The 21,578-nt window shown below is 37.2% G+C and overlaps 1 pseudogene across 1 annotated transcript in view; it reads left to right on the top strand.

Moving 5' to 3' along the window:
* Positions 1-15,502, top strand: part of LOC145540929 (tyrosine-protein phosphatase non-receptor type 11-like) — an 83,051-nt pseudogene extending 67,549 nt beyond the window's left edge. Inside the window, exon 2 of the transcript XR_014078645.1 lies at positions 15,465-15,502. The product of XR_014078645.1 is annotated as a tyrosine-protein phosphatase non-receptor type 11-like (transcript). The remainder of the gene's footprint in view (positions 1-15,464) is intronic.
* Positions 15,503-21,578: the final 6,076 nt, after the last annotated feature.

The following is a 21,578-nucleotide window of genomic DNA, read 5'->3' as shown; positions in this document are numbered from 1 at the left end:
TGATATACCAGCCTCTTATTTCCCTCAAGATGGTTGGTTTCACTCTTCTTTTTCCTGAAGAGTTGAATCTCCCAGGAGAAAAAAGATTTTCCAAGAAGATACACAGTTGAAGAAAACAGTTCTGCCTTTCCTAGAAATAGATGGGGGATAGTCACAGATTCTGATGTGTATAGAAAAGTTTAAAGTGTTAAATATGGCAGTGTGATTTATAGAAAATGTCACGAGAACACAGAGCACAGAGTGAGTCCCTTGCCAGGGGAAGTTTTGTAGCTCAGGTGATGTGTGGCCTTAAAGAGCCAGTAGTAATTGGCCAGGGTGGGATGAAGGGAGAAGGATATCTCAAGCAACTTATTTAAAAGCACAGAGGTAGGGATGCTCAGGGACTCTGAGAGTTTGTTGTGACTGAAACATATGGAGCACATGCATAACAGTGGAGAATGATTAGCCATAAGGACCAGAAGCAACGAGCCAGAAATACAAGTCTGTGTACAATTAAATATTGAATAGTTAACCATTCGATATTTGAGTATTATGGGAGCTTATGAGTATTATGGGAGTTTAGAAAAGAGGACAACCAATGAGGACAGAGTGTTCAGTGAAGGTATCATGGAGCAAACTTGTGATTCACTTGGATGCCCTCAGCATTAGAGTTCTTATATTGGCAGTGTTCTTATTATGCCCTGTGAAATCAGTGGGCAGCAATGAATTAAATCATCAGGGAGAGGGCCTGTAGATCTTCTGATTGAAACACACGGCTGTTAGGCTGACTGATTCAGCTGTGGATGTGGGAATAGACTAGTTCTTCTGGCAGCTCCATCTATAACAGCCTTTCCTTAATACTGCTCCCCAGATAGCATTTGCATTGCTATTAATAGGTGTTTCCTGAAGAAAAAAAAGTCTCTGGACAAAACTCAGGGAACTTCAGAATGTATTAATATTTTGTTAATGTTTTACTAGGTGTTGGGATGCTCCAAGTGGTGATCATATAAGCAGTGATTCCTGAGCAAATTGAACCATGGAACCTGTCCTGGAACATCTCACAGGATTAACCTTCCACAGGATGAATTTTTAAAAAACAGAAAAAAAAAAAAAAAACCCCACAAGTCTAGTATATTAACGCATGTATGTGAAATCTGGGCTTCCCAGGTGGCTCAGCTGGTAAAGAATCTGCCTGCCAATACAGGAGATGCAAGAGACACAGCTTTGACTTGCTGTTCTTCAATCTCTCCTTCCTTGCTCTTTGGTGTTTGGTTTGGCACCTCAGCTCAAATATTCTCTTGCCTACACTCCCTCCTTTGCTCTGGTGGCTGCATTTAAGAACAACTCGCCTTTAGCCAAATGCAGGCATTAAACTACAGGTAAGTTATCTTCTGAAACTGTAGGTAAGGAATTCCCTCAGTCTTCCCAAGGTCCTCAATAGAGAGAGGTAGGGGGATTCACCATTTAAAGCAAAGCAAGGCTAGTGTATTAGAAAAGGATCCTTGTCCTGGGGAAAGTGAACATAGGGGCGGTGAAGTCTCTGTTCCTAAGGCAAGGTCTAGGTAGAAGGCAGGTGACCTGCTTAGGCATTCAGGCAAAGGGACAAGGATTGGAATCTGGTTACCAGAGCTGGGGACCAAGGTCAGGACAGGAGGGCAAAGTCAGAGACACTTTTGCATCAATGCGACTTGAAGTTCAATGTCTAGAATCTCTTAAATCTTAACTACTGAAGATCAGGAATATTTTAAACATTTATCTCCAGCTTTAATTCTGTGCTCCAATTGCTAAATTTATATTCAGTATTTCTTGTTGGATGCCTAAAAGATCCCCCAAACTGAGAATTTCCCCAAATGAATTCTTGATCCCCTCTCCCTCACTTTTAATTCTAATGCTTTCACTATCTCAAAAAATGGCATCATCATTAACTCATTTTTTTTAGCCCCAAATTTTAATGTTCAAGCTGAGGCCAAGATTTTTATTACCTTGAGGATTTTGCAATTGATTTCACCTCTTGAACCTTCCCCCCAGGTATTGTTAAGTTTTGATCTTCTATATCATTAGTTAGGTCATTAAATGTTGTTTTCTCAGGGTGTTCTCCCTATATATCCTGATATTAAATAATAGTCTATCTTCTGAGTTTTACTATTCTCTATCACATTTGTAACTATATTAAGTGATATCACTTACTTTTTCTCTGCTTGTAAGTAGCTTTTCTTTCCCTCCAGAACGTAAGTAAGCTTTTTGAGGCTATGGACTTTGTTTGTCTTGATTAGATCATTGTTGTAGTCTTAGCATCTGGCACATAGCAGAACTCAGTATTCACTAAATGGATAGATGAATGGGTAAATAAATTTTAGCACTTAGAAGGTTGTAAAAAATGGTGATTATGCATCATCTCATTATCCCATGAAAACTACAAGTAAAGATTATCTTACCCATATTCCTGGTTGTCTTTCACTGGAAGGTCCTTTAAGCCATCCCATTTCTGCACATGTCCAAAGCCATTTTCATACAGAATTCAAGCAGTCAAATTGACAAACTTTTTAGTATGATGTTTTAATTCTTCTTCCTTTATAATTAAACATAACATATGCTTCACACATGCTCCTAGTACTTGAAAATGCTGTGGTTTGAAGTGTTGTACTCTCCCTTGGCATCTCCAAATTAAGGGAAACTCTGTACCAGCTGCAGAGTCATCAGTGGCATTGTTGTTATAGCCTTATTTCTAACTATTGAGGCATATGTTGGTCACAGAATATTTGTATTTTTTAAATCTATGGTAGAATAATCCAGGTAGTGATAATAATGGTCATTAACAGAAAATAAGAGACAACTGGATATTATCTGCCTTTTGAAATAAGAAAAGGGTCCTTGTCCTGGGGAAAGTGAACATAGGGGTTAAGAAAATCTCTGCTCATGACAACAACACTCCTGAAGGAGTGTTGCAAAAATATGTTACCTTTAATCAGATTAAGCCTCTAGTTCTGATTACCAGTATATAGTAAATATAGAGAACAGAGAAATGTATTGAATAAGCCTAAGTGTGTGCAATCAATGAAATATAGACTGTGGAAAACACTGGTCAGCAAAAAACCCATTTTCCCCCCAACAAATACATTGCAAGAAAATAAAGAATAAACAAGGATTTAACGGACATTATAAATATGATATGTGAATCTTATTTGGTTCCAATCTAATAAATAAATGTATCAATGATAAAAGCAAAATAAAACAAAAACGCTCTTACAAGGTAATCTTAGAAAATGTAACACCTGATGATTTTCTAGAAAATGATGAAGATCACTTGAAGAGATCCAACTAAAGAGATCTATGTTACTGAATTAACAAATGGAACTTTTTATACAAGTATTTTTTATTAAACCATGTAGATAAATTTAGAAAATATATAGGATTACATGTCATTGTGTATAGACACAAGACCAAGATCAATATATTCTTAGGGAAGTTGAAAACTCTGAAAAAAAGTAACCTAGTTTCATGATGATATTAATATAAATTTTCAAATTATTATAATTCCTTAGGAATAATTTTTGTGTGTTTTCTGGGGCCTGGTAGCAATAAATTTACATAATCACTACCACTTTATTTACTTATTACCCATCAGGGCTAGATATGTCTGCTGTAGTTTCCTTAATCTATTAAATGAAGAAATGTGGCCCTAAATTGACAGCTATCATCGAATAATCTTAGAATGTACTTCCCAGTTCCAAAAACTAAAGTTTTAGACTAGTGGATGAAGTCGTGATATGGAAGGTACCCAGAAAACTTTGGATAGACTCTTTTTATGATCCAAAGAAGGGAGGGACTACTAGAGACAAGGTAAATGCCAACTACAGATAAAAGCTCACTTTTACCTCCAATCACCAGCATCTCTACCCTAAAAACTTTTGTCAGAAGTAGAAAAATAGATTTATAGTAAAGTCACCTTTTCTTCCTGTTTCTCTCCTTACTCTCTGTGTATTTGTTACTGTTTGGGGAAGAAATACAATGCCTGACAATAAAAAAGGAATGAGAAAAATGTGGGCCAAATATGAGAATATCTACATTCTATATAGTCAAGAGTTAGCTATACAGATATTAAAGTGGAAAGACTCTTATTCATCTAATATGCTATATGCAATATGTATGTATGAACATTTATATATTATGTATGTGTAGGAGTGCGTGTGTGCTAAGTCTCTTCAGTCATGTCCAACTCTGTGCGACCCTATGGACCAAAGCCTGAAAGGCTCCTCCATCCATGGGATTCTCCAGGCAGGAATATTGGAGTGGGTTGCCATGCCATCTTCCAGGGGATCTTCCCCACTCAGGGATGGAGCCCACTCTCTTACATCTCCTGCACTGACAGGCAGTTTCTTTACCACTAGCACCACATGAGAAGCCCTTGTATGTATATAAATAAATACAAATTCATACACACATCTATACATATATATAATGCACCTTTGCACATGTGCACACACACACTTGCACACAAGCATTTACATAATCACTACTTGAACCCTTGAACAACATAAGGTTGAACTATATGGGCCCACTTATACAGGGATTTCTTTTTTAAATAAAGAATGGTACAATGGGGCTTCCCAGGTGGTGCTAATGGTAAAGAACCAGCCTGCCAACACAGGAGACATGAGAGATGTAGGTTGATCCCTGGGTTGAGATGATCCCTGGGTTGAGATGATCCCCTGAAGGAGGGCATGGCAAACCACTCATTGAAACAGACCTTGATGCTGGGAAAGATTGAAGCAGAAGGAGAAGAGAGTGACAGAGGATGAGATGTTTGGATGGCATCATAGATTCAGTGGACATGAACTTTGGCAAACTCTGGGAGATGGTGAGGGACGGGGACACCTGGAGTGTTGCAGTGCATGGGGTCACGAAGAGTCTGACCCGACTTAGTGACTGAACAACAACAACAACAAATGCTATAGCATTACAAGTTTGGTTGAGACAAAGATGCAAAACTGTGAATATGGGAGCCAACTGTAAACTTATACATGGGTTTTCTACCATGCAGTCAGTGCTCCTAAAGCCCCAGTTGTTGATGGGTCAGCTATATTGATATATATAGAGGTAGATACAATGAAACAGTGAGACAGAATAAAATTTCAAAGTACATTCTTTTGTCCTTAGAAAATATCATATTATATCTCTTTATTTCCTATATATTTTTATGCTGAATGTATGACATATTTTGCTGGATGTATGAGATATGTTTTTAAAGCATGATTATTATACTTTACTTTTGTTACTAAAGTATTATTATTAATAATACTAAACAATATTGTTAAAGTATTATTGTTTAAATTTTAGACATAATTAAGTTAATTATTTTTTTTTCTCTTTATTGGAAGGCTACCATAAAGGAAATAGCAAACCACTCCAGTATTCTTGCTTGGAGAATCCCATGGACAGAGGAGTCTGGCAAGCTACAGTCCATGGGGTTGCAAGAGTCGGACATGACTTAGCAACTAAATGACCACCACCATAAAGGAAGATATTGGAAAAGAATAATGTCCATTTCATTGTTATTTATTTCCATATGAAAACATACTGAAACATGTGGACACAAAGTTTACACTACTATTTAAAGCACATTTCATATGAAATATAAATAAAGTATATTTTTCTCTCGTGCTTAGGGTTATGAAAATATAGCACATTTTGAGCTTTGATGAGTTGGAAAAAGAGGCCAGAAATTACTAATGTGAGCTCTACATTTCCTAGAATAGCACTTCCAGCACTGTTAGGCTGACACCTAGATCTTTGCTTAGTACATACTGGCACACAAGTTTATTTTTCCATGAATAAATTAAGTAACAAATGACAGCTTGATAGGAGGGAAGTTCAGCTCAGTTCAGTTGCTCAGTAGTGTCTGACTCTTTGCGACCCCATGGACTGCAGCACGCCAGGCCTCCCTGTCCATCACCAACTCCTGAAGCTTATTCAAAGTCATCCATCGAGTCGGTGATGTCATCCAACCATCTTATCCTCTGTCGTCCCCTTCTCCTCCTACCTTCAATCATTCCCAGCGACAGGAAAGAAAACATAAAGATTTTAAAGGAAGTGATAAAGTAGTGGAGCCAAAGGTTTTTTAGTAAAGAAATGGGAGCCAACTTGAAAATGTTTTCTCCCTGTTATCAGCATGGATGCAGTATTAATACTTTGTTCTCTTCCTTTGAGGGTATAGAGAAAGCACAAAGGACTTTGTTGTGTGCTTTTAAGCCTGCAGCTCCCACTCCTGACCTTCTGAGTTGAATGAAATGGTGGGGAGGTGGTCTTACCAAGTGGATATATTAGGAGAATGAAATAAGGTGAATGTGTCAACACTTTGAAGTAATAGTTCCCATAGCTATGGAATGCTATTATTGCCATAATTGTGATAAAAATTACTAACAACAAATGCAAAAGTGGCTCAAACATTCATATTGCTCAAAATTATACTCAAATGTTTCTATAGTCATAACAGTTGTGGTTCTTTTATTTGTCTTTCTAAATTATAATTGCTAAATTGATAATGATTAAAATGCATTTAGACCTGAATTTGAAACCCACTATGCAACTGCCAAAATAATACCAATCCCCTTCCAGCACTGCCTAATAAATGCTGGGGACCTACCCCCTACCTTAATGATACGTTACATAGCATCTATTATTCTACAGAGTTGTTGTGTTTTAAGAAACAAATGCATTTCTGTAGAAATATTTTAATGTTATCATGCTCTTTATGTTTTAATTAGATCTCCTGGGAAACATGGAGGCACATGAATTAAAAGTAAAAATAGAGAGGTTGCAGAAATTTAGATTTCATTGTATTTTTGGGTTGAGTATTTTACTATAAACTTTCCAGATTTTGATTATACTTGTAGTATTCATACACAAAATGCTACCCCATGGGTTAACTTACCTTGAATCTTCCATCAGATTCAAGTTTGACTAGTCATTTGGTGGCACAGGTTCTCAATGTACTAGCTGTCAATTGCATTAAAAAGTATTATCAGCTTTTTATTCTGCTGTTGGCATAGTCAATAAAGCAGAAATAGATGTTTTTCTGGAACTTTCTTGCTTTTTCGATGATCCAGCAGATGTTGGCAATTTGATCTCTGGTTCCTCTGCCTTTTCTAAAACCAGCTTGAACATCTGGAAGTTCACGGTTCACGTATTGCTGAAGCCTGGCTTGGAGAATTTTGAGCATTACTTTACTAGCGTGTCAGATGAGTGCAATTGTGCGATAGTTTGAGCATTCTTTGGCATTGCCTTTTTTGGGGATTGGAATGAAAACTGACCTTTTCCAGTCCTGTGGCCACTGCCGAGTTTTCCATATTTGCTGGCCTATTGAGTGTAGCATTTTCACAACGTCATCTTTCAGGATTTGAAATAGCTCAACTGGAATTCCATCACCTCCACTAGCTTTGTTCACAGTGATGCTTCCTAAGGCCCACTTGACTTCACATTCCAGAATGCCTGGCTCTAGGTGAGTGATCACACCATCGTGATTATCTGGGTAGTGAAGATCTTTTTTGTACAGTTCTTCTGTGTATTCTTGCCACCTCTTTTTAATATCTTCTGCTTCTGTTAGGTCCATACCATTTCTGTCCTGTATTGAGCCCATCTTTGCATAAAATATTCCCTTGGTATCTCTAATTTTCTTGAAGAGATCTCTAGTCTTTCCCATTCTATTGTTTTCCTCTATTTCTTTGCATTGATCCCTGAGGAAGGCTTTCTTATCTCTCCTTGCTATTCTTTGGAACTCTGCATTTAAATGGGTATATCTTTCCTTTTCTCCTTTGCTTTTCACTTCCTTTCTTTTCACAGCTATTTGCAAGGCCTCCTCAGACAGCCATTTTGCTTTTTTGCATTTCTTTCTCTTGGGGATGGTCTTGATTCCTGGTCTCCTGTACAATGTCATGAACCTTCATCCATAGTTCATCTGGCACTCTGTTTATCAGATCTAGTCCCTTAAATCTATTTCTCACTTCCACTGTGTAGTCATAAGGGATTTGATTTAGGTCATACCTGAATGGTCTAGTGATTTTCTCCACTTTTCTTCAATTTCAGTCTGAATTTGGCAATAAGGAGTTCATGATCCGAGCCACAGTCAGCTCCCAGTCTTGTTTTTGCTGACTGTATTGAGCTTCTCCATCTTTGGCTGCAAAGAATATAATCAATATGATTTCGGTATCGACCATCTGGTGATGTCCGTGTGTAGAGTCTTCTCTTATGTTGTTGGAAGAAGGTGTTTGTTATGACCAGTGCATTCTCTTGGCAAAACTCTATTACCTTTGCCCTGCTTCATTCTGCACTCCAAGGCCAAATTTGCCTGTTACTCCAGGTGTTTCTTGACTTCCTACTTTTGTATTCCAGTCCCCTATAATGAACAGGACATCTTTTTTGGGTGTTCATTCTAGAAGCTCTTATAGGTCTTCATAGAACTGTTCAACTTCAGCTTCTTCAGCATTACTGGTCAGGGTATAGACTTGGATTACTGTGATATTGAATGGTTTGCCTTGGAAACGAACAGAGATCATTTTGTTGTTTTTGAGATTGCATCCAAGTACTGCAGTTAGGACTCTCCTTGTTGACTATAATGGCTACTCCCTTTCTTCTAAGGGATTCCTGCCCACAGTCGTAGATATAATGGTCATCTGAGTTAAATTCACCCATTCCAGTCCATCTTAGGTAAAAGATTTAAATTAAACTTTTAATTTTGAGATAATCATATATTGAGAAACTGTCACAACTATGAGAAGCCTAAAAAAACATGACAACTAAATGTAACACAGTGTCCCGGATGGTATACGGGATATGAAAAAGGGCGTTATGTAAAAACTAAAGAAATGTGAAAAAGTGTGGATTTTAGTTAATAATGATGTATCAGTGGGGCTTCCCAGGTAGAGCTCGTGGTAAAGAACCTGCCTGCAAATGCAGGAGACATGAGACGTGGTTTCGATGCCTGGGTCAAGAAGATACCCTGGAGGAGGGCATGACAACCCACTCCAGTATTCTTGCCTGGAGAACCCCTTTGGGAGAGGAGCCTGGCAGGCTACGGTCCATAGGGTCACAAGAGTTGGACATGACTGATGTGACACTGTGTATCAGTATTGGTTCATTAATTGTAGCAAACATATCATTAAAAACAGAGGAAACTGGATGTGGAATATTCAGCAACTCTCTATCCTATCCTTGTAATTTTTCTGTAAATATAAAGCTGTTTTTAAAAAATACATTTTATTTGTAAAAAGGTAAAGGACGTGTTCATATTACCTTAATAATTAAAATATCATTTAATCATGGGTTTCTTTGCAAGCAAAATTCTATAATAATAACACATTCAATAATCTGTTTTCCAACAATTTTTTTTTTTTCGTTTTACTCACATCTTCCCATAAGTGTTCCATACCGGATGTGTGTTTATGTGACAGTGTCAAGGAAGATTGGCCACAGCTGGTGCTTATAATGTCCTTAAGGAACTGGCCGTATACAAGAATGATCATCATGCCCAGTTGAAGTTTTTGTTAAATATCACTTGTTGTTGGTATGATTCTTTGAAAGTTCTTAATCATACAAGGCACGAATAGCACATTTTTACCATTCTGAATCTCTTAATATGTAGAACAGCCCTTTCATTGTATTTAAATAAATATAAATATAGATGATTGCTGTTTCCAAATCTACTCTGGTTCTTGATTCCAAATATAAATATACATGGTTAGTTATCTATTTAGTTAGTTTGTTACTTGATAAAATCCAGTTTCCCTCACTTCATTAATGTTTATTTCCTTTTCATTATAGCTTTTCACTCTGTACATTCAATACTGATAAAAGCTTTTTATAATCATTCTCTTTTTTGCTTTATGTAAAACTCAGAAACATCTCTTGTTATTAGCACTGATATCAATATTTAGACATGTTTCCAATCTTCCTTTGATGGTGCCTTTTCTGATTTGAATTTTGTATCTCTAATCTGCAATTCATATATTTCCATCAGAGTATAAATTCTTGGTAGACAGTATCTTTTTTTTTCCTATATGTATTGTGCGGGATAGCAACAACACTACTTCCATATTAGATATTGTCAAACAACGTAATTAAACAGAAATCATCTTTGTATTAAAATTTGATTGAAGAAACTAATGCCAACTAATTAGAATTTTTAAATATTAGAATTGGTCTATGTATACATGTGCTACTAAACTGAATGTTGCAAAAAACATCAAATATTTGTATGTAGTTGCAAATTGTTATGAAAGTACACTGTTTGGATATCATCTTTGGGTACTGATGTTAGTCTCTGAATGTCCAAATGTTTTTTCTCATGGTGATGATCTTTTCAAAGTTTGGGAGTTCTCCAATACTTGGGACAGTTAAATTTTCTTTATATGACACTTTCCTGAAATTAAGCAGATGGGTGCTAAATTGTTTTTGAAACTGATACTATCATGACTTTTAAGAGATAGAAACACTTGTCTTGCCCCCACTGGGAAACTTCATCCCAGAGAAGAGACCTTCAGTTGATGTTTATCACATCTATAAGCATGGATTTCTTTTATTCTCATCATCGGGCCACAGAAGTGTAAAACTCCAGTTAACAATGGAAGAAAATTCTTTAAAAACTTTTGGAAAACATGGCAACTCATTCAAGTATTCTTGCCTGGGAAATTCCATGGACAGAGGAGCCAGGCAGGCTATAGTCCATGAGGCCACAAAGAGTTGGACGTGACTGAGGTGACTTAGCACTGAAGCACTTCTATTTCCAGTATAATAGATACTGTCAATGTGTTCTTAATTTTTAAAATCACTTTGAGGATATGATTATTATTTGATTCCTGATCATATTCTCTTTCTAGAAGCCCCACAATGAATGCCCAGTTTTCTTCCCAGTTTTCATCTAACTTACCCAGAACCACATGATTTTTGTTCTCTAAGAACTCTTTCTGGATCATTGTGGACACAATTTTGTTGATGCCAGGATGGATGATTCCACTGAAGTGGCTGCAGCCTGGGTAGAAGCCTTTAGTCAGCACCTCCAGATGTGAATTTCATAGATCATGGCCATCATGGCCAGCATAAGTACACTTGTGTTGCTGGGCTTCTGACACTTGAAGGCTGTAAAATCTCGAATCATTGCCATGCCAAAGTTCACCCATAGATCTCTCAAACTTACCATCTAATTGGAATATCTCCAGAAGAAAATTCATCTTCTTATGTCAAGCTGGAGCAATCTTACTTAACAGATCTCTTCATCTACACAAGACTATCATGGCCAGATTTCATGATTCACCTGGAATTTGGCCTTTCTACAGCAATCCTCATAAGAAATGCACCTTCTAAGCTTCCAAGAGTTGGACTCCCTGATGCAAAGTGCTACACGTAAGAACTATTCAAATAGGTTTTAAAAACTCTAATGCCTTTCTTGAATGAATCACTTCACAGAGATGTACGATGATGCTTTGGGGTGAGTTTTAGCCAGCAGAAGGCTTTAAAACCCTCGTAAATCATTAATCCATAGCTATTATTATTACCTATGTCAATGATTTAATCAACGTTCTTGTCTGTTCTCTAATATTTCCTTTCCTCTGTGTCCCCTCAAACTTAAGCAAATGCAAATAAACACAATTATCCTCTATTATCATTATTAACTTTAGCTAGCAGAAAATGCAGAGTAGACTAAAGTTATTGGAGTATTGTTTCCATGAAAGAGTTGTCAAATATGAAAATACTTGCTTGAAAAGTTGATTATTCTATATGGATTGAGTTTTTCAAGATCACATTTATGTTTATTTACATATTCTTGTTTCAAAATTCTTGACTTTCCTAACATTTATAAACCAAAAGATGAAGTCTTAGTCTGTAGCACTAAGGTTAAGTAAACTAGCGTCTAGAGTACTTTCAAATTTGGAGGTTAACAAGTTGGTTTTTCCTCTGTGTTACCCTAGAGTGGTGAGATGGGGGATGGGGTGGGAGGGAGGCTTTAGAGGGAGGGAATATATGTATACTTATGGCTGACTCTCATTGTATGGCAAAAACTATCACAACATTGTAAAGCAATTATTCTCCAATTAAAACTAAAAGTTAAAAAATTCTATGATATACATATTTATGTACCTAGTAATAGCTATACTCTTATGTCTTCATTCATTTAGTGGATATGGGGCATTACTTTCCTTCCAAAAGAATGTTGATTACAATAAGATTATAAGCCAAGGTCACTGTTTGGTTCTAATATACATACTTGCCTATGAGTTCTGGTATTATCCCAGCTGCATTTGGGGTTCCTTGGTTAACATCTTCAAAGTCCCACTAGAAGGATCATTTTGGAAGGCTGTGAGCTAAAATGGTGGGAGGGCACAGTGGGTCAACAAGTTTCTTTTCAGTCAGTGAGCAGAGTAGTAAGACAGAAATACGTTTTGACTACTGAGGGTAAAGCATGAGGACTGGTCAGAGATGGGAGCACAGAAGTGTCAGAGGAGCCTATGGATCCTGAGGTATTTGTGAAGAAGTGAACTTGACCCTGATGCTAGGAAAAATTGAGGGAGGAGAAGAAGGGGGCAACAGAGGATCAGATGGTTTGATGGCATCACTGACTTAGTGTACATGAGTTTGAGCAAACTCGGGGAGATAGTGAAGGACAGGGAAGTATAGCACACTGCAGTCCACAGGGTCTCAAAGACTCGAACTTGACTTAGTGACTGAACAACAACAACAAACTTGAAATAACTTGAAAGCTCAGAGGGCCTGATAACTTGAGACTTGAAAGCTTTGTGGAACCAGGACCCAGCAATGCTATAACAGCTCCATTCAAGGGATGCTTAGAGCAGAAAGCATTGCACAGAACTAGGCCAGCTCAGAGGTGGAATGTCTGAGCATTAGTTATGATTCTCCAGAGAAAAAGAAGCAATTATATAATGCAGGGAACTATACTATGTTTATTAAGCTAACTAGGGTCAAAAGTCTACTTGCTTGTTTACTGGCTAAAGTTGATTGTTAAAAACTTTCAGTCAAACTCGTGAAGTAATTGCTAGCCATAGCTACTGCAGAGAAGTGGAAGTCAAGAGGTGGAGTGCCATTGTACTAATCCTCATCGTTCTATACCCAAGGGAAGACCAGGCACAGGAGTTTCAGGCTCCTAGTTCTCATGGAGTGCTAAGACCTAGGGAATCTATGGCCCCAGATGCCCTTGAGTCTGCCAGAAAGATGGTCTTGGTTCTCCTTTCCTCTGTCTATATTTGGTGAAGCAGGCTGTAATGATTAATTTTATGTATCAACTTGACCAGGTTATGGTGTCCAATGTTTGATCAAAGGCTGGTCAATTTTGTTTTTAGAGTATATTTTTAGATATGATTAACATTTAAACCATTAGACTTTGAGTAAAGCAGATGTCTGCTTGTAATGTGGGTGAGCCTTATCCTATGATGTGAAAGGGATCTCAGTTATTCTAACTAATGAACGTGTGTGCACTCAGTCATGTCTGACTCTTTGCCACTCTATGGACTGAATCTAAAACATTTTAAAGAGCCACTATCAGTTTGTTCACAAATAAGTGTATTCTTTTAGCAGCGACTCTGTTCTCTGTGCTCTTGTGACCTGGTTATGGAACAAAAATATTCTCCTCCTCTTCCTTTCTTTTCCCTGAGAATGGTAATTTCAGCATAACATTTAAATTTTCCAAGTTTTTTTTTTTTTTTAATAATCCAGTTGTAACTTAAACATTGTATTAGCAACATCAGTCCTAGGAATTATTCCACAATATAAGGTGTCATTTGTTTATCAACACCTCTCCAATTTATTCATTGTGCTGTGGCTTTAACTGGAGTGTCATCTTTGATATCAGACGACATTTAAACAACCAAAATCAGGACCTTCAAAACTACCTGGGATATATAGTGTTTAATATTTCTCTCTTATGCTGAGTGATCATCTTGAACTAATTCAATTTAACCGGTTTGCATCATTTCTAGAAAATCATAGGGCTTTATATGTTTTGAAATGAAGCTAAATTTTTTGAACTTCTCCTTATGTTAATTTTAAATGCCAGCAGAGAACCAACTGCTGTGAAAATTAATGAATGAGCTATAGCATTCCATCTTCACTTTGCACTTGAGTGATATTGTACTCTGAGAGCATAAGCAAAAAACCAGTAAATTCAAATAATACCCTTTACATCAAAGAAATAGTAGTCTACCTGCTATTTGACTAAGAAGGTAGACTGACAATTCTATTCTTTTTTTCTATAGACGATTCTTCTTAAAGAAATGAAGAAAAAATGTTGTTGCTCTTATTGTTAATCCTAGAGTAGTGTTTGAATGTGTTGGTATGGGATTCTATTGTATTACTTGTACAAAGCTACTGTATCTATTATTTCTGTTCCAATGTGTCTTGCTTTGCATTCAAAGAGATCTGTGAAACCCTAAGTTCTGCAACCCTACAGCCACACTACTCTGCATGAGACAGTGAAAAAGACAGCAATGTGGAGTTCCTTATAGTGGACATCACATCTTAGCCCAGCCCTGCCATTTCTCAGCTTGGGACACTTCTCTAATGGCTCTGAGGATCATTCTCTTCATCTGTAAATGGAGATAATGGTCCTAATCATGTATGTTGGATTCTGAAGAGGAGAAGTTATGTGGATTATTTAAGACATTATTGTGGACTAGTTAAGGATCTAGTCCATAGTAGACAGTCAATAAATTATAGTTATAGTGATAACACCATCATTTCATTATGCACTAAAGAGCAATCATAGAGAAAAAAGAGACATTCTTGTTGGTTATTGCTGTTCAGTCGCCAAGTCGTGTCCAACTCTTCAAGACCTGATGGACTGCAGCATGCCAGGCCTCCCTATCCCTCATTATCTCCTAGAGTGGATCTCTTCCCTTTCATTGACCACTGCCTTGTCTTGGTGAAGGGGCTTGCCTAACTCAGTGAAGCTATGAGCCATGACATGAAGGGCTACCCAAGATGGACAATTCATAATGGAGAATTCTGGCAAAATGTGATCCACTGGAGGAGAAAATGGCAAACCACTCTGGTATACTTACCATGAGAAACTCATGAACTGTATAAAAAGGCAAAAAAAAAGAAAAATATATTCTTGCTAGGCTGTGCTAAAGCACAGTGCAATACACTACATATTTGTAGACAACAGTTGGCCTCCAGATACTTTTCTTCACATGTTTTTGGAGCAAATAATCTCAGTCCTAGTGAAAAACAGACAGGATATTTGAGTTGAACACAAAGAAAGTATATTTTTCTTTTAATAATTTGACCTCGGGATTGAATGTGAAGAGTTAACATTAATTTTTTTTGCTACTGATTCAGAAAAAAAAAATTTTTTTCCCTTTATGAACAGAATATCTATAGAGTTAAAAATGTTCCAGAGGAATAAAGAATAAATTATAACTGTGTGAGCACACTTTTGGTGAGACTAAATACATTTTTTATTCCCCTCTTTTTGCCTGCAGAAGTCACCCAGGTTGGACTAGATGACTTTGAGATACATCAACAGAATAATCAATTAGTTACAAACTGATTAAATAAAGCACATCATTCCCAATGAATTTAAATGGCATTGCATTCATATTTGTGGGTATATGTAGTTTACATCTAGCTATATTTATACTATATTATAGTCATTTATAGAATTGATGCCTTTGAACTGTGCTGTTGGAGAAGACTCTTGAGAGTCCCTTGGACTGCAAGGAGATCCTACCAGTCCATCCTAAAGGAAATCAGTCCTGAATATTCACTGGAAGGACTGATGCTGAAGCTGAAGTTCCAATACTTTGGCCACCTGATGCGAAGAACTGACTCCTTGGAAAATTCCCTAATGCTGGGAAAGATTGAAGGCGGGAGGAGAAGGGGACAACAGAGGATGAGATGGTTAGATGGCATCATCCACTTGATAGCCATGAGTTTGAGCAAGCTGTGGGAGTTGATGATGGACAGGGAAGTCTGGCGTGCTGCAGTCCATGGGGTCATAAAGAATAGACAGGACTGAGTGACTGTACTGAACTGCTGGAAATTTAGCACTGCACTGTAACAAATCTATGTGATTTTGGAGAAATAAGCAGATTCTAGATTTGAAGTTTATAGAGCCTGATGCCCCATTCTCACTCAGGCAAATGAAGTGACTGGTTTGGGAGGCTGAAGCCACCAACTTTGTAGCCATATATGTGTGTGCTTCAGAGGATCATCAGTCAGCTCAGAAGTGTCTTCACTTCTTGACAATTTGTGAAAGCTAGAAATGCTTGGTGCCATTTTCCTCACATGACTTTCTCTTCTGAGCCCAACTCCATGTGTCAGGAGATACTACATAAATCCTGGGAGTTCATGGGCATAAACTTTTATCTGTCTTTGTTTCAGATGTTCATAGATCCCACTCTTCTCTTCTAATTTTCAGGAATAATCCATATCACCAGTTTCCTAGGACTTTACTTCTGATATTCAATAACTCTGGTTCTGCTATCCAGCTATTCTTTGATCTCAGATTTCTATTTCTTCCTTTTGTTTTCATGGAGACACTCATCTGGCAACACCTGGAATCTTTATTTTTCTTTTCTTTTCTTGTTGTACCTAAATCAGTGATAGCTGACTTGATTCACGAGTAATTTAAGCAACCAAGGAACAAAATATGTGTTCCTATTTCCATAATTTTATGAAAACGTTTATCTTTTGTTTTAGTTTCTAATCATCTAGAATTCGACTAGAGATATTATTTCAGAGAATAAATATAGAGAGACAGTATAACAGTCAGATCATGAACCTGCAATGAAGTAGAGAAAAAAAATCCTACTTCTTTTGCTTATTAATTATTTGACTTGACAAACTCTCCAAGCTTGAGAAAAATATTCTCATCTATAAAATGGGGTAATAATAATATTAATATCATAAGGATGTGGTCGGTAGTACAAAAGATAGCCTGATCCCTTGTTTCACTGTCACTAAGAAAGCACTCAGTAAATAGCAGCTATTATTTCAACTGACATTTTAGCTTTTTGTTTTAATTTTAGGCCTTTAGAGAATTCATAATAGGAGTTTTAGCTTTCACCATTTTTATCTGTTGCTATTTCTTATAGCAGTTAAAGAAATGACCTCACACCTCGCTGTCACTAGTCCAATATTCCACTAACTTGCTTAAAAGGAAGAAATCCTAGAATCTATCACTGTATGTTTTCCCTGTGTCTCTCTATAGCAGAATTATCTGCTTAAAGAGAAGTATTTTATATGCCTACTATACTACTATGTATTAATGGCACACATTGTTCAGTTTTCTTTCTCAAAGTGTATCTTAGATATACATTTTTGAAATTTCTGTCTTCAGCTTAGTAAGTTGACTAATGCCTGTAGAGCATCACCAAACACATTCCACACCCAAAGGCCTTTGATTCTTTGCAGCCACAGTTCTAGCCATTATCTTTGGATTGTCTTTACACACAAAAGTGTAATTGTTTGTCAGTAAGTGTCTACCTTGTAACACAGTAAAATAAAATATTATGAAATTTTTGATGAATAATAGATACAGCATTTGAAGAAAAAGGAATATCCTTTCCCAACTTAAGCATATTTCTGTTACTATAATAGTGTGTAGAGTAAGTTTATTTATTTATTTAGGCCATGGAAAATGCCTGTGACTAATCAATGTTGGAAAGAATTTCCTTTTCTGGGCCTGGGATCTGAAGCTCAGGAAAGATAAGTGGCTTTCTTCAAGGCAAAGTAAGTGCTGTAAACAGACTAGAATCTAGGCCTTTGATGATAAATTCTGAAATGATGCTGCTGCTGGAACCTCATATATGTATGGTAATGATAAACACTCTGTTGATCTTGAAATTGTTAGTGGATTCATATCTAGGGTATGTTCTCATAACTGTCCCCATCCCATTCTTGAGAAAATGGGCTGAGTTCAATACCCTAGTTTTGAAAATCATTGATTTTCATAAACTGACTTGCGATTCATGGGTTTTTAACACTTTAGCTGACAGTTGCTATTTCCAGTATTAGATGGTTAACCTATGTGATAGGTTACATCATGCTACTGAAGTGTATTAAAATATAATAGTCTATACAACTGAAGTTTCTAAAATAAATAATTAGAATATAGTAAGAAAATATACAGATACATGATTAAAATTTTACTATTTATTTGGTTGGGCTTAAACTATGGTTTTGACTCTACAAATAAATATGCTGGTAAAGAGGCCATTTTAGCGGAATGCTAATGATTTTTCGAGCGGCTTCAATTTTGAAAATTGCACCACTGTGTTGTACTCCATGTAGTAAATGAAAAAGCTATTAAGAAAAAATTGTTCTCCCTGCTCGTGGTCAAGCTTAAATGGAAGATGAAAAAGTAATGTAATGTTTGAGTGGTATTATATGGCTCTGCTCTAGTTTAAGAACAATCTCTTTTATGTACCTCTTTGGCATGGCTTTGCAAGAAGTCCAAATTAAAATATTCAGTAAGTGCTTGCAATGTGAAACTTCAATTGTAAAATTTACTGAATTTTTCATTTACAAAGTGAAAACTGGCTGTGACAATGTTCCATTTCTATGTTCACCCCACAGAGGGGTATTTATTAACCTTTGTGCCCCTCCCTTCCCAGGCTTCCTCTGCCTTCACATTCAAGTTTCTCAGGCGCAGGAAGCCCTGAACTCGGAGCAATTTTACCCTTCCAAATAGAAGTATCCCTCTTATTTCCTTCTTGCACTTTGGAAATTTGGAGCAAAGTCAATCTTTAGAAAAATTTGTTTCATTTAGTACAGTTAATTTAGAATGTTGTGTTAATTTCTGCTGTACTGCAAAGTAATTCAGATCTATATGTAACATTTATTTTCATATTATTTTCCATTATGGTTTATCACAGGATATTGAGTACAGTTCCCTGTGCTGTACAGTAGGATCCTGTTTTATTCTATATATAATAGTTTGCATTTGCTAATCCCAAACTGCCAATCCATCCTTCCCTCACTGCTTCCACTTGGCAATTGCAAGTCTATTCTCTACTTCTGTCTTGTAGATAAGTCAATTTGTGTCATATTTTAGATTCCACATATAAGTGTTATTATATGGCATTTGTTTTTCTCCTTCTGACTTCACTCTTCAGCCTGCCACTCTTTGAGGTTTTTCTCCTATCTGCCACTGATGCTTCAGAAGAGCATGAGCCATGGATCCATGAACCAAGGAGATCTAGACCATTCACTTCCAGTCAATTTATGTACTAATAAGAGGTTTAGGGCTTCCCTGGTGGTTCAGATAGTACAAAATTTGCCCACAGTGCTGGAGATCTGGGTTTGATCCCTGGGTCGGGAAGATCCCCTGGAGGAGGGCATGCAACCCACTCCAGTGTTCTTGCCTGGAGAATTACGTGGACAAAGGAGTCTGGCAGACTGCAATCCAAGAGGTTGCAAAGAGTTGGACATAACTGAGCGACTAACACTTCACTTCTCTTCAAGAGCTTTAGCCTGTCTCATTATCTTCCCTACATTGGATTTCCCTGATAGCTCAGTTGGTAAAGAATCTACCTGCAATGCAGGAGACCCTAGTTCAATTCCTGGGTCGGGAAGATCCCCTGGAGAAGGGATAGGCTACCCACTCCAGTATTCCTGGGTTTCCCTTGTGGCTCAGCTGGTAAAGAATCTGCCTGCAATGCGGGAGACCTGGGTTCAATCCCTGGGTTGGGAAGATCCCCTGGAGAAGGGAAAGGCTGCCCACTCTAGTATTCTGGCCTGTTAAGTAAAAACACTTTGTGGAAACAAACACTTATTTGTTTTAAAGAGACATCAGAAATCTAACCCCACATGAAAGAAATTATATTTATCATATTTATCCTATCAGAGAAATTTTATCATCAGTACATGATAGGAGAAAAAATAACCAAGCCAAATCATGATTCTTCAGTTAACCCAGGGAAGCTTTAGTCATTTCCTGCATTGTCTGAGATAAGCTTGCCAGTTAAAGGAAAACCACACCCTTTAAACTACAAAGGGGACCATATTCAACCCTCTTGCTAACTAACATGTAATCTTGTTTGAATTTTTTTGGATTGGGGTTTTCTTCTGCTAAAATAATATGGAGTATATTTTACTTGTTTGGTTTACTTTCTCCAAAAACTGAATAGTAACAAAAGATGCTGCAAATGAAGTTCAAAGGTGAGCTTTGAAAGAAAAGCTAATTCCTCTGGTGTGTGGGGATCAGAGATCCTGGCTAAGCTAAATTCTAATATGACAAGGAAAAAACTACATCTGTATCAAGATTCAGGAAAGATACAACTTGTAGTCAAAGAGAACAAAGTTCACTGCTGCCTTTCTCACTTGCTCACTTCATATATGTCCCTGACTTCAACTTCTGAAGCCTCAGTTTCTTCATCAGTAAAATGGGGTCAACAGTGTCTGCTTGTCACATACTTGTGGGCATTACTCACTTATTGAATGGGGAGTGCTTGGCTCACTGTAGACTCTCAACATATATTAGAAATTTCACTCTACAGTACAGCTCACATAATGTAAATAAGTATGATTCAAGTAATCATTCGTATGCAAGACTTTTATTTCTGTGATGCTATATAAATCAGCCATTCCTACACTTTACTCCTCCCTAACTCACAGGGCATTTTGTGGAGCCCTAATGAGATAATGCATTTGAAAATGATTTGTAAGCTGAAACATACCTTTTAAAGATATGTAACTCATTTTTTTCTGAAGGTTTTTTCCTATCTGTTAACATATGTGTGTGCTTGTGCACTAAGTTGCTTTAGTAGTGCCTGACTCTTCACAACTCTATGGGTGGTAGTCTGCCAGGCTCCTCTGTTCATGGGTTTCTCCATGCAAGAATACTAGAGTGAGTTGCCATTTCCTTCTCCAGGGGATCTTGCTGACCCAGGGATTGAACTCATGTCTCCTGCAGCTCTTGTGTTGGAGGAGGATTCTTTTATCACTGAGCCACTGAGGAAGCCCTTGTTAACACATGTAGCTTATATGATTTTTGTGGGCAGGTAGGAAAAAATGATATTTTTTCCAGCATCACAGAGAGCAGAGACTTCTCAAAGTTTACACTGTAGATGATGGCCAATTCTGGAGTAGAATCCAGAAACTTAACTTCGGCCTTTGTGTTATTTCCATTCTCAAATGCTCATTTTATTTTTGATTATGCTGCTATGTGTTGATATTTCTCTACAGTTCACTTTTCAGTAAGACGATTCAGACACCCCATCCTTTGACCTCTCCTGACTTCTTCAATGAGTTACGTTAGTGGTTCACCAGTTTGGGAAAACATGTTCAACCATGAGGGATTTGAACTGGCTTTGATGCTTTGACTTATCTGAATTCTTACTGCATTGCGGGCTTTGATATGTTCTGGGCAACAGTTATTTTATGGTAAGACAGGTATAAGTGCAAGAGAATAGCGACCATGTATTTCCCTTTCTACTCTGGGCTTAACCTGCCAATATCTCTATACAGAATATGTGGACCCCAATTAGAGAGTTACCAAAGTGACTGACTCTTAAGCAATTCAAAAACCACTTTCACTGAACTGAAGGTGCCATTAAAAATAAATTCTTAAGACTTTCTTTTAACAGACTATT

Source organism: Giraffa tippelskirchi, chromosome 3, assembly GCF_054371585.1.
Source record: "Giraffa tippelskirchi isolate mGirTip1 chromosome 3, T2T-mGirTip1v1.2.pri, whole genome shotgun sequence".
Lineage (NCBI taxonomy): Eukaryota > Metazoa > Chordata > Mammalia > Artiodactyla > Giraffidae > Giraffa > Giraffa tippelskirchi.
Note: the sequence above shows the minus strand (reverse complement) of the source record. Positions and strands in the feature narration are given on the sequence as shown.